The sequence below is a fragment of the Salvelinus fontinalis genome, chromosome 38, assembly GCF_029448725.1.
Source record: "Salvelinus fontinalis isolate EN_2023a chromosome 38, ASM2944872v1, whole genome shotgun sequence".
Classification (NCBI taxonomy): domain Eukaryota; kingdom Metazoa; phylum Chordata; class Actinopteri; order Salmoniformes; family Salmonidae; genus Salvelinus; species Salvelinus fontinalis.
Window position 1 is genome coordinate 32,634,637 of NC_074702.1, and position 14,705 is coordinate 32,649,341.

A 14,705-nucleotide genomic window follows, 5' to 3' on the forward strand; every position below is an offset into this window, starting at 1 on the left:
GGACTGGGGACAGCAAGGAGTCATCATGCCCGGTAGTCCTGACGCATGGTCCTAGGGCTTAGGTCCTCCGAGAGAGAGAAAGAAAGAGAGAAGGAGAGAATTAGAGAGAGCATACTTAAATTCACACAGGACACCGGATAAGACAGGAGAAGTACTCCAGATATAACCAACTGACCCTAGCCCCCCGACACATAAACTACTGCAGCATAAATACTGGAGGCTGAGACAGGAGGGGTCAGGAGACACTGTGGCCCCATCCGATGATACCCCCGGACAGTGCCAAACAGGAAGGATATAACCCCACCCACTTTGCCAAAGCACAGCCCCCAGACCACTAGAGGGATATCTTCAACCACCAACTTACCATCCTGAGACAAGGCCGAGTATAGCCCACAAAGATCTCCACCACAGCACAAACAAAGGGGGGGCGCCAACCCAGACAGGAAGATCATGTCAGTAACTTAACCCACTCAAGTGACGCACCCCTCCTAGGGACGGCATGAAAGAGCAGTACATATATTCTTTCACATTTAAATGCCCCACCCAGTGAAATCAAAGGCCCATCTTTTAAAACATGTGTGTCCTGTTGCAAACCCACAAATCATTACAGACTCATTTTAAAGTATTATTTTCAACCTAGAGGATTCCAGAGGTATGGCATCAGAGGTCTCCTGTTATAATACTAGGCACCTAGTGTAACGGATGTGAAATGGCTAGCTAGTTAGCGGGTACGCGCTACTAGCGTTTCAATCAGTTACGTCACTTGCTCTGAAACCTAGAAGTAGGGTTGCCCCTTGCTCTGCAAGGACCGCGGCTTTTGTGGAGCGATGGGTAACGACGCTTCGTGGGGGACTGTTGTTGATGTGTGCAGAGGGTCCCTGGTTCGCGCCCGGGGCGAGGGGACGGTTTAAAGTTATACTGTTACATTGGTGCCGTGACCCGGATCACTGGTTGCTGCGGAAAAGGAGGAGGTTGAAAGGGGGGTGAGTGTAACGGATGTGAAATGGCTAGCTAGTTAGCGGGTACGCTCTACTAGCGTTTCAATCAGTTACGTCACTTGCTCTGAAACCTAGAAGTAGGGTTGCCCCTTGCTCTGCAAGGCTGTTGTGGAGCGATGGGTAACGACGCTTCGTGGGTGACTGTTGTTGATGTGTGCAGAGGGTCCCTGGTTCGCGCCCGGGTCGGGGCGAGGGGGCGGTTTAAAGTTATACTGTTACACTAGCAATTTTATGAAGTTGGCTTTAACTAGCCCAGACAGATTCCCAATCTCTCAACCTCATAACTAGGTACCAACAAGCTATTTCAGGCCATCAATCAAGTTAGAGTAGCTAGCTTGTCTATCTATACTCTTAGAGAAAAGGGTTCCAAAAGAGTTCTCCGGGTGATAGGAGAAACGTTTTTGGGTCCACGTAGAACCATTTTCGGTTCCAAAAAGGGTTGTACCTGGAACCAAAAAGGGTTCTTCAAAGGGTTCTCCTATGGGGACAGGCGAAGAACCCTTTTAGGTTCTAGATAGAAAAAAAGATCCTAAGAGTTCATCTTAGCTAGCATGCCTGCTGGCAAGGTTGGTAGAGTTTTTAGAAAAGCAAGCAATAACTACAATAACTACATACTGAATAAGACTCACATTCCTTTCAATCTTTTACACAGAATTTAGCAGAGATCCATATGCAGAAAAATATTGTAGAAAAATATAGATTTTTTTTTACATGGAATTAAGTATAATGATAAAGGCTCTAGATTTACGGAAAAAGCGGTTTCAGGTGAAAATTACAAAATTCTGCAACTTAATTACAGAGGGGGCCCCCCCTTCGGTCCACCCGCCATCCATCCTTGTGTACTTTGTGCCCCCTCAGATTTTGGGAATGCATGACACCCTTGTGTGGCATGCATGAGTGTGGTAGACTTGCCGTCCCCTCCCCTTCTCTCCCCTCCCATGCATCCTCACCTCCACGCCTCTTGGCACCCTCTCATGCGTCTCATCGCATCACGCCTATGGTCACAAATAAAAACCGTCGGCTTCCAAAGCTACCCTATTCTATTCTCCCCTGAGGGGAACCTAATCCTTTTCTGTGTAATGAAGGGTTTTACACTAATCTGCTGTGAAAAGGGCTGAGCAGACAATCATACAGACAACGAAGGGGGCCTCAGGCTCCTATCTGTCCACTAAGCTCACACTAAGAGAGCTGCTCAAAAGCTGCTCACTAAGAAAGGGCCAAAGAGGCAGAGAGAGAACGGGGAGAGAAAGAGACCCAGCTGTGACTGCTCCGAGGCGTTGGATCAGATGGTACACGCCCTGGTGTAAGGAAGGTGTAAACAGGTGACATGCAGTTAATCGAGGGCACACCTAACTCAGGAGAGGTGCAACACCTGTATGGAAATACAGAAGTCGTACAGGGAGGCGCCTTACAGACAGCCGTGGCAGTCCACGGAAAAGGAGTTACCACCCATTTGAAAAGCCATGCTGGCACTTTGGTAATCCCCTACTTATAAATAGGCTAATTAAAATGGCCACCCCAATTCAGGCTGTGGTTGATACATGCAATAGTGCAGGAAAATGGCTGCTGTGCATCTCCTACACGTGGGTGATACACTTACATGGTGCGTATTGATGAGGATCCTTCTAGCCACCAATAAAACCCTTATAAACATATCATGTGGTGGCTCATTTCAATGTGGAACAGCATAAGGAAATGAATGGACGCAATCAACTGAATGTGGAAATGTCTACAATCCAGCCTGGAAGTTTTCTTTTCATTATTGGTGGGAAATGTAGGCCGAATATGGTAGGAAATGGAAAGTGCCGAAGTGTGAAAGACAGGCCAAGGTCATCAGATTGCAGAGGAAGTGCAGCACACTTATCGTGGACAGACGCATTTCAAACGCTCTGGGAAAGTTACTTGACTGAGTTAAACAAACTCGGAAACTATGGCCGTTGTGGCCAGGCTTTTCATGTTTGGTTAGATTTCATGATCTTCTCGACATATTAAATTCATCACAGTTAAAACGAAAAGAAAGAATAAGAGAGAGAGAAACGAGTACTCAGTTTTTCCATTCTGTCATTATATTGACCTCAGCTCTCGTGAACTAGGGGCACGTAATGTAGAGAGAGAAGCAGTACAGTCTGGCAGTGGGGGATTACAGTAAAGATGTCTGCTGGCTTTAGCCAGCATAGGATGATGTCGCTGTTCACCAAAGTGTCCTCTGGTTCATTTGACCACTGGCTCTTCAGCGTACTGACCCCGCTGTGCGTTTGCAAAGGATGATGGGAGACCAAGCATGGCAGGAATTCAAACTCAACTTTCCTCTAAATGTACATTTAGATACCTGGAACTGACAGCATTGAACTTATTTTCAGATATGAAACAGACTATCATAATATTAGTAAGAAATATCAAATTCCCAGTTTATGCTTTGAAACCAACTTTATAAGAATGCCAATACAATCAAACTACCAACGGCGATGATCACAAGTTAGTCATAACGTGGCTAATAGGCCTCCTAGCGCACATGTATCAAACACAAGAACCGAGGGCCGAATAGGACACAGAAGCGAGTATAAATGAGTCGACAGTTGAGTCTTCCACTTCCTGAAATTACAGCCTGATGCGCTCACATTGGTGAATTCAACTTCAATTGCGCTGCTTTCATGTGTCCCGTTTTCAGCGCGCAGTGGAGGGAAAGTCTACAGACACGTGCCATAGTCCTAGCTAGGCTAAGAAAATGTCGTGGTCTGGCATCCATTTTTAAAGCTTGACAAGGGACGAAAACCTGCAACAAAACACCATGCAAAGGAGAAACATGAGCCTATTACAGCAACATTTGAGCAGTAGCCTAGGCTAGCTACTCAACTACTATATATATTTATTTTTTTTACATGTTTTTTTTTTACATGTTAAAACAACCTAATAGCTATTTTTTTGTTATTTTGAGTTTTTAAATACTTTTTGATTAGGGTTGCTGTATATTATGCACATGTGCAAGCATAGCAGCAAAGGCTGGACAAATATTATTTATCTCTTTTGTTTTAATATGTCAAAATGCTATATACAGCATAATTGGACATTATAAATTGTCATATTTGTTCAAATAAAACAATGGGCCACGAATTTTTTTTTTTCTTTTTCACAACATGGCCCGTGCGCTGATTGAGTTTGACGTCCCTGGGCTAGTGTATCTGTTTATGTAGCTAGTTATTTATTTAGCAAGCTAAAAACGCGGAGCCAAAGATAGTGCATTTATAACTAACCCCTTCTGTCTGTGACAGAGCCTAACATTAGCTAGCTAGCTGCTGGGAGGACGTAATGTCATTGGGGGAGTGGGTGAGTGACCGGCTTACCCTCGTATCGTTTCTTGGTGGCTACAGCTAAAGATTCAGGTGTCATTTGGTTAGCTAGCAAGAAATGGAAATCGCTTTGCTAGCTAGCAAAATGTGGGTTGGGACAAGCATAAATTAGCAGGCAAGCCGTAGAAGGCTACTATTCCCTATCGTTTATCAGTAAAAGTCTGACTGCCAACTAGCTGAAAAAGTTTGAGAGGGTTTATATAATGTTCCCTCGTTAGATTTTAGCTCATCTCTCTCTGGCTAGCATTAGTTGTTGATCTTGTTGTTGTTGATGTGCATAACTGAGGGAGAGAGAGACTACTTTTCATGGTTGTTTGATCAATAGGACTGTGAAGTGTCCAAATGTAAGAGGACTCCCTTGGTATTTGCAGAAATCAATTCGGGTGTATTTTGTGGCTTTTTGGCGAACGCGTTCTAATGATCTAAAGTCACACTGTTGCTACTGCCTGTAAACACACAGTTTAGTTCAAAGTGAATGATGGCAGGTCTGTGTAGCAAATGGTAATTAGCATATAGGTCTACTGTAGCTCTGATTGGCTATAGCGCACTGGTCTGCATAGACTCCGGTCTGGGACAAGACAGATGTTTTTTTTTAGGTTTTATTTACTGCAGTGTCTATTAATTATACAAACGCACGGTGGCTTTCCCACTCGATATTGCTATATAATTTTCACAAATGCCTTACTATACGTCATTCTCAAACATTCAATGAATTTATGAAAATGTGAAAATGACCATATCAAGTGCTCACTTGTCAGAAAATGCATAATAAAATGGCACATTCTTCCTGGGGGTGTATATGAACAGATTTTTTATACGAATTGATGTTGTTAAAATGCTGTCAGTTCCACTTTAATGTATCTCTATGTTCGAGACTACAGTAGTTATTTTGTAGTTATCACATAGCCATCTCTCTCCCGGAAGAATCCCTGTCATTTTCACATTTATCTGGTTTCATAGGAACAATGTGACAGCTGCGATCCCTACTCTCGTCACTTTGCTATACTAATAGCATTCTTATCAACACCACACTTTGGGAACTCGGCCTACCCCAGCTCCTGGAGTCACTCTCTCTCTCTCTCTCTCTCTCTCTCTTTCTCTCTTCCCCCCTTTCTGCACACGACGGTGAAAGACCTAAACACCCTCCTTTTTCTGACCTCCATTTCCCCTCCTTCCTCCATCTCATGTCCCACACCTACTTCTGGAGTGCTCTTCACACTGCATGCCTCTGATGCTTGCTCCATGGGGTTGATACGGCCTTATTAGAATTTATATCTAACAAGTGTTTCCCCGCGCTATGATTAATCTCCTGCCTCACACTGGCTCTGGAGACTAATGCTGCTGGAATGGCCTTGGGATCTCCATTCTCCACTGCTGGGGTGGGGGGTGGGGTGGGGGGGGGGGGGGGGGGGGGGGTGTAACAAAGCAGCCAAGGCTGTTCCGCTCCCCAGTAAAATAGCAGACGAATAACAGTAAAAAGTCTGTAATGTTATTTAGTCATCCTTTAAGTCCGACAATGTTCCCAGAATGACACGGCCATATTTTCCACACCGCGACGCCGCACAGCCGTAGCACACCACCACAACAAGTGAGAGATAGTATGGTGACAGTGAAGATTCTTGTTTACGTGTGTGTGTGTGTGTGTTTATGAATGTGGGTGTATTTCAAAATAGAGAGCGAGCGTGTCGTGGGGTAATATTTGATATATGTGATATTATACAATATATTCTTCACATGCGACCTGTGATAAGACAATGCAAGTAGCCTATTCAAATGTTTAGCTGACTCCATTTAACATTATAGTAAAACCATGTGCAATTAAGTGTTGTGCTTTTAGAGGTCTGAGAGCTATGAACATATCAAATAACTCAACTCCATAATCCCTGCTTCATAGACAGGCTGGTTAATGTTACCCAGCTGTCAGATCAACTCCAACCTGAGACGAGTCTCTCACTCTCTCTCTCTCTCTCTCTCACACACACACACACACACACACACACACACACACACACACACACACACACACACACACACACACACACACACACACACACACACACACACACACACACACACACACACACACACACACACACACACACACACACACACACACACACACACACACACACACACTAGTATCCAGATACAGTACTCACTTATGCAGTAATTTTCATTGCCACAAACATTTCTGGCATTCATGTTTGGACTGATTTCCTGAGCTTGCAGGAACACCTTGCACCCAGGCAGGGTGCTCTCTATCTGGAAGGTGTATTGGGTGACGCCTTGGGGCCTGTATACTCCTGGAGCATGTTGGGTTCATGTGGTAGCAGGTGCCTGCTACTGGGATAGAGAGATAGGCGACTTCCTCCGATGTGGAGATGAGCAATGCTTCACACGCTACCTCGCCGGATTGTCTTTCTGTACAGACGCCTCTGTCGCGTGCCCTTCCCACTCCTCTCCTCTTCTTTCTTTCCTCTCTCTCTCTGGGCTGCACCAGAATGTACCTGTCTGTCTGCACTTGTCTGTCTGCCTCCCTGCCTGTCTGCCAGATAAACAACACGGGTGAAGGTATAGTCACACAGGCCTTTGTCTCTCTCTCCCCTTTCTCTCTCTTTCTCTCCCCCCCCCCCCCCCCCCCCTCTCTCTCTGTCTCTGTCTCTGTCTCTGTCCCTCTCCCTCGCTGATAAAGGGGAGGAAAGGCCGTGGCTGCTGCTGGGCCAGGAATCTATTGTGGTTCGCTGAGGGAAACGCTTGTACTTCAGACGGGAAACTTTTGTTAATATAACAGCTTTTATTCGCTTTTTAGGGTGCGTAGAGTGCATGGTGTTGTGCTCCGTTGACCCCGGGCAGTCCTTTTGTAGCACAAGCCTAATGAGGACACAGGATAATATGGGCATTGTGGGAACTGGAGAGAAAAGAACTTGGGAGAGTGGAGTACCTCCTCTACCTCTCAATAGTCTGTAAATAGAGGGTCGGAGGAAAGTCACTGCAGTGTGTCAGTCAAATGTTGCCTGCCTGATTGGCACAGTCAACAAGTCTTGGGGCCCAGTGACGGTTCTATGCACAGCTACATAACTTAACTGGGTGAGCTGACCTGGCCAGAGGGCAGTGTGTGTGTATGCATACACAGTATGTGTGTATATGTGTGTGGGTGCTAGAGAAAGAGAGCGAGTGTGTGAGAGAGAGAGGGTCTGTGTAGTTGAACCCCAGTTACAACAGTCAGTATGTCCCCAGGCTAACTGTCTGCGCCATGACTCGCACACTTCCTTGTCTGTGGTGTTCTCTTGGCTCGCCATGAAAGGAACGGACACTTACCCCCCTTTCTCCTCCCACGCACCCCTTTCTGCCCCTCTCTCCCTTCTCCGACTGGGAGACAATGTGCTAGAGAAGTTATGGCACCTAACACCAACTTAAAGAGCACACATACTACAGATTCTTCCTCTGTAGATCTTCTCTCTCTCCCTCTCCACCCCGTCTTCATACCTGCTAGATTATTGTCTTCTGTACGAATGCTGCAGATTTTTCACATTCTTTCCCACTGTTTTCATAACACTCCGGAAAGGGAGCCTGCCTGGAACCATGCATCTGTTGGAGTTAAAGAGCAACTCCACCACTTTTCATTCTCATTTTCATTATCTCCAGCACAATACCAGTGTCAACATATAAATTCAGCAAAAAAATAAACGTCCCCTCACTGTCAACTGTATTTAATTTCAGCATACTTAGCATGTGTAAATATGTGTATGAACATAACAAGATTCAACAAATGAGACTTAAACTGAACAAGTTCCACAGACATGACAAACAGAAATGGAATAATGTGTCCCTGAACAAAGGGGGGTTGTCAAAATCAAAAGTAACAGTCAGTATCTGGTGTGGCCACCAGCTGCATTAAGTACTGCAGTGCATCTCCTCCTCATGGACTGCACCAGATTTGCCAGTTCTTGCTGTGAGATGTTACCCCACTCTTCCACCAAGGCACCTGCAAGTTCCCAGACATTTCTGGGGGGAATGGCCCTAGCGCTCACCCTCCAATCCAACAGGTCCCAGATGTGCTCATTGGGATTGAGATCCGGGCTCTTCGCTGGCCATGGCAGAACACTGACATTCCTGTCTTGCAGGAAATCACGCACAGAACGAGCAGTATGGCTGGTGGCATTGTCATGCTGGAGGGTCATGTCAGGATGAGCCTGCAGGAAGTGTACCACATGAGGGAGGAGGATGTCTTCCCTGTAACGCACAGCACTGAGATTGCCTGCAATGACAACAAGCTTAGTCCGATGATGCTATGACACACCGCCCCAGACTATGACGGACCCTCCACCTCCAAATCGATCCCACTCCAGAGTACAGGCCTCGGTGTAATGCTCATACCTTCGACGATAAACTCGAATCCGACCATCACCCCTGGTGAGACAAAATCGCTACTCGTCAGAGAAGAGCACTTTTTGCCAGTCTTGTCTGGTCCAGCGACGGTGGGTTTGTGCCCATAGGCGACGTTGTTGCCGGTGATGTCTGGTGAGGACCTGCCTTACAACAGGCCTACAAGCCCTCAGTCCAGCCTCTCTCAGCCTATTGAGGACAGTCTGAGCACTGATGGAGGGATTGTGCGTTCCTGGTGTAACTCGGGCAGTTGTTGTTGCCATCCTGTACCTGTCCCGCAGGTGTGGTTTTCAGATTAACCGATCCTGTGCAGGTGTTGTTACACGTGGTGTGCCACATCTGCAGTCCTCATGCCTCCTCGCAGCATGCCTAAGGCATGTTCACGCAGATGCGCAGGGACCCTGGCATCTTTCTTTTGGTGTTTTTCAGAGTCAGTAGAAAGACCTCTTTAGTGTCCTAAGTTTTCATAACTGTGACCTTAATTGCCTACCGTCTGTAAGCTATTAGTGTCTTAACGACCGTTCCACAGGTGCATGTTCATTAATTGTTTATGGTTCTTTGAAAAAGCATGGGAAACACTGTTTTAAACCCTTTACAATGAAGATCTGTAAAGTTATTTGGATTTTTACGAATTATGAAAAAGGGACGTTTTCTTTTTTTGCTGAGTTTAGTACGTGAAAACGGCGCATTTCTAAGTTTTGTAGAAAAATATATACATTTAAAAAGTTCTACCGAATGACATCAAAAGTTATAACAGTGATTTTCAAACACCAGATTCACGGTGATGTGGGGAGAAATAAAATACCCTCCCTTGAGCTGGAAACTCATTGTAGAAACTCATTGTAGAAACTCATTGTAGAAACTCATTGTAGAAACTCATTGTAGGTTTTGAAAATCACCGTTTTTGATACCCTGTGATGTCACAGAGAAGCTTTAAAAAAATATTTTTAACCACAGATCATAGAAACGCACAATTTTCACATGTGGTTTGGTCCAGGAGATGATGAATATGAATTTGAAAAGTGGTGGAATTGCCCTTTAAGGAGTTAATCACTAGCTTCCTTTGTGTATGTGTGTGTGTGTGTGTGTGTGTGTGTGTGTGTGTGTGTGTGTGTGTGTGTGTGTGTGTGTGTGTGTGTGTGTGTGTGTGTGTGTGTGTGTGTGTGTGTGTGTGTGTGTGTGTGTGTGTGTGTTAGTAATGCTGTTTGTTCAGCTGCACCCACCCGCAATTGCTAATAACCCATCCGCAACCGCTCAAATATATGTGATAAAGTGAAAATATGAGGCCCGCACCCAACCCTAACCCACAAATATAGAAAATGAGCTGTACAGTCAGAGAAGGCGAAACGATTTTTTGACAGGCCTTTTTAGATAGGCCTATTTTTCTGATTATAATTTCCGTCATTTTGGTACCCTTGGTCAACTTGTCTATAATTAGATACATGCAGGTTCTCTTCTTTAATTATGTGTTGCCCGAGAAGACTAAATAAACCCCTGCTCACCAGAATTACGTCATAAATCGATATAATGCATTCTTCAATCTAGTTCATCGCTAATTCTCTCGTGCAGCAAATACTTTAGGGACCGTGGAGAAAATACAATAACTCCCCCCCCCCCAAAAATGGGAAGGGATTTCCCGTGTCAAATTTTCAAATGGCATCAGTTTGACCGGTTTTGAAGAAATGAAAAGCTGTTGAAATGACCCAACATGTTTTTGATAAGATTTCAGTTTGGCTTGGATGTATATTTAATGTGTTTGAAATACTATCAGCTTTTATGATGCTGATGAAGATAGCACTTTTAAAGACGCTCCCTAACCGGCATTCATTCTCTCGCTCCTGTCCTAGATCCAAAATGTACATCTGATGTATCATTTTACAGCAATAAATATTATATTAGGCTATGTGAGAGGTTAAAGACTTACCAGTTGAAGTCCAGATTTCAGTTAGGCTACTATTCCATTTAACCCAACTGAACAGTACTGTACAGTTACCCTGACGTGCCATTTTGAAGTCCCTTACTTGTGACTGTCAAATTTGTGTAGCGTCTCAATAATATCATCGTCTTTTACAACTTCACCAAATCTTTCCCAAACATTAGAATACTGTCCTGCCCCTCCCTTCTATTTATCTCCATTTTACAGCTTTTCTCTTATTGAATTAAACTCCGATATTGTCCCTTTTGCATCAGTGGAAGTTCTCAAAAGCATTTGGCAATTGCCGTGTATTTGGCGTGCTACAGTTAGGCCCTAAAGTTTAGGCTTGAAAATAATTTGAATGCATTATTCTACAATGTAGAAAATAGTAAAAAAAAAAAAAAAAAAAAACCTTGAATGAGTAGGTTTGTCCAAACTTTTGACTGGTACTATATATACAGTTGAAGTCGGAAGTTTACATACACCTTAGCCAAATGCATTTAAACTCAGTTTTTCACAATTCCTGACATTTAATCCAAGTAAAAATTCCCAGTCTTAGGTCAGTTAGTATCACCACTTTATTTTAAGAATGTGAAATGTCAGAATAATAGTAGAGAGAATGATTTATTTAATATTTTATTTCTTTCATCACATTCCCAGTGGGTCAGAAGTTTACATACACTCAATTGGTATTTGGTAGCATTGCTTTTAAATTGTTTAACTTGGGTCAAACATTTCGGGTAGCCTTCCACAAGCTTCCCACAATAAGTTTGGTGAATTTTGGCTCATTCCTCCTGACAGAGCTGGTGTAACTGAGCCAGGTTTGTAGACCTCCTTACTTTTTCAGTTCTGCCCACACATTTTCTATAGGTTTGAGGTCAGGGCTTTGTGATGGCCACTCCAATACCTTGACTTTGTTGTCCTTAAGCTATTTTTCCACAACTTTGGAAATATGTTTGGGGTCATTTGGAAGACCCAAGCTTTAACTTCCTGACTGATGTTTTGAGATATTGCTTCAATATATCCACATAATTTTTCAATCCTCATGATGCCATCTATTTTGTGAACTGCAACAGTCCCTCCTGCAGCAAAGCACCTCAACATGATAATGCTGCCACCCCCGTACTTCACGGTTGGGATGGTGTTCTTCGGCTTGCAAGCTTCCCCTTTTTACTCCAAACATAACGAAGGTCATTATGGCCAAACAGTTCCATTTTTGTTTCATCAGACCAGAGGACATTTCTCAAAAAAGTACGATCTTTGTCCCCATGTGCAGTTGCAAACCGTAGTCTGGCTTTTTTATGGCGGTTTTGGAGCAGTGGCTTCTTCCTTGCTGAGCGGCCTTTCAGGTTATGTCGATATAGGACTCATTTTACTTCTGTACCTGTTTCCTCCAGCATCTTCACAAGGTCCATTGCTGTTGTTCTGGGATTGATTTGCACTTTTCGCACCAAAGTACGTTCATCTCTAGGAGACAGAATGCGTCTCCTTCCTGAGCGGTATGACTGCTGCGTGGTCCCATGGTGTTTATACTTGCATACTATTGTTTGTACAGATGAACGTGGTACCTTCAGGCATTTGGAAAATGCTCCCAAGGATGAACCAGACTAGGGAAAGTCTACCATTTTTTTTCTGAGGTCATGGCTGATTTCTTTTGATTTTCCCATGATGTCAAGCAAAGAGTCACTGAGTTTGAAGGTAGGCCTTGAAATACATCCACAGGTACACCTCCAATTGACTCAAATGATGTCAATTAGCCTATCAGAAGCTTCTAAAGCCATGACATCATTTTCTGGAATTTTCCAAGCTGTTTAAAGGCACAGTCAACTTAGTGTATGTAAACTTCTAACCCACTGGAATTGTGATACAGTGAGTTATAAGTTAAATAATCTGTCTGTAAACAATTGTTGGAAAAATGACTTGTGTCATGCACAAAGTAAATGTCCTAACCGACTTGCCAAAACTATAGTTTATTATCAAGAAATTTGTGGAGGGGTTGAAAAACTAGTGTTAATGACTCCAACCTAAGTGCACGTAAACTTCCGACTTCAACTGTACATATACAGTATATATACATATATATTACATTATAGCACATTTACCTATCTCGCTTGAGTCCGGTTCTGGTAATTTCGGGTAGCCTTCCACAAGCTTCCCACAATAAGTTTGGTGAATTTTGGCTCATTCCTCCTGACAGAGCTGGTGTAACTGAGCCAGGTTTGTAGACCTCCTTACTTTTTCAGTTCTGCCCACACATTTTCTATAGGTTTGAGGTCAGGGCTTTGTGATGGCCACTCCAATACCTTGACTTTGTTGTCCTTAAGCTATTTTTCCACAACTTTGGAAATATGTTTGGGGTCATTTGGAAGACCCAAGCTTTAACTTCCTGACTGATGTTTTGAGATATTGCTTCAATATATCCACATAATTTTTCAATCCTCATGATGCCATCTATTTTGTGAACTGCAACAGTCCCTCCTGCAGCAAAGCACCTCAACATGATAATGCTGCCACCCCCGTACTTCACGGTTGGGATGGTGTTCTTCGGCTTGCAAGCTTCCCCTTTTTACTCCAAACATAACGAAGGTCATTATGGCCAAACAGTTCCATTTTTGTTTCATCAGACCAGAGGACATTTCTCAAAAAAGTACGATCTTTGTCCCCATGTGCAGTTGCAAACCGTAGTCTGGCTTTTTTATGGCGGTTTTGGAGCAGTGGCTTCTTCCTTGCTGAGCGGCCTTTCAGGTTATGTCGATATAGGACTCATTTTACTTCTGTACCTGTTTCCTCCAGCATCTTCACAAGGTCCATTGCTGTTGTTCTGGGATTGATTTGCACTTTTCGCACCAAAGTATCTCTAGGAGACAGAATGCGTCTCCTTCCTGAGCGGTATGACTGCTGCGTGGTCCCATGGTGTTTATACTTGCGTACTATTGTTTGTACAGATGAACGTGGTACCTTCAGGCATTTGGAAAATGCTCCCAAGGATGAACCAGACTAGGGAAAGTCTACCATTTTTCTTCTGAGGTCATGGCTGATTTCTTTTGATTTTCCCATGATGTCAAGCAAAGAGTCACTGAGTTTGAAGGTAGGCCTTGAAATACATCCACAGGTACACCTCCAATTGACTCAAATGATGTCAATTAGCCTATCAGAAGCTTCTAAAGCCATGACATCATTTTCTGGAATTTTCCAAGCTGTTTAAAGGCACAGTCAACTTAGTGTATGTAAACTTCTAACCCACTGGAATTGTGATACAGTGAGTTATAAGTTAAATAATCTGTCTGTAAACAATTGTTGGAAAAATGACTTGTGTCATGCACAAAGTAGATGTCCTAACCGACTTGCCAAAACTATAGTTTGTTATCAAGAAATTTGTGGAGTGGTTGAAAAACAAGTTTTAATGACTCCAACCCAAGTGTATGTAAACTTCTGACTTCAACTATATATACATATATACATAGTGAGGGGGTGGACTCCCGCGCCCCCCTTGCCGACTCCACAGTTTGGGAACCACTGTTCTATAGGACACTACTTGTGAGAAAGAGAGCATATTTGTGTGTGCGTGCATATTTGAGAGAGCATGTAGTATATATTGGCAGGGAATGAAATGATTACAACTCTACCCTAAGATTCACTTCCGAGCAGTTTATCAAGTTGTGACATTGGGAAAACAATAACAACAACAAAGATAAAAAGCTTTTCCCCCATCAAGCGAGAGAAGAGAGAATGAGTGGGGGGGAGGGAGAGAGAGAGATTGAAAGGGATTCCGGTCCGCTGCAGGCCAAACTGGGTCACCATCGTCTCAGGGCCTGTGAAGTGACATCATAGTAGACTCAAACCCACGCTAGAGGGGACCTCAGGTCACACGCACACCAAACAATGTGAGGATGGGAGCCTGCTGTGTGTGGTGTGTGTGTGTGTGTGTGTGTGTGTGTGTGTGTGTGTGTGTGTGTGTGTGTGTGTGTGTGTGTGTGTGTGTGTGTGTGTGTGTGTGTGTGTGTGTGCCTGCGTGAGTGATTGAGTGCTTGAGAGAGTGAAAGTATGAGTGCATGTGTG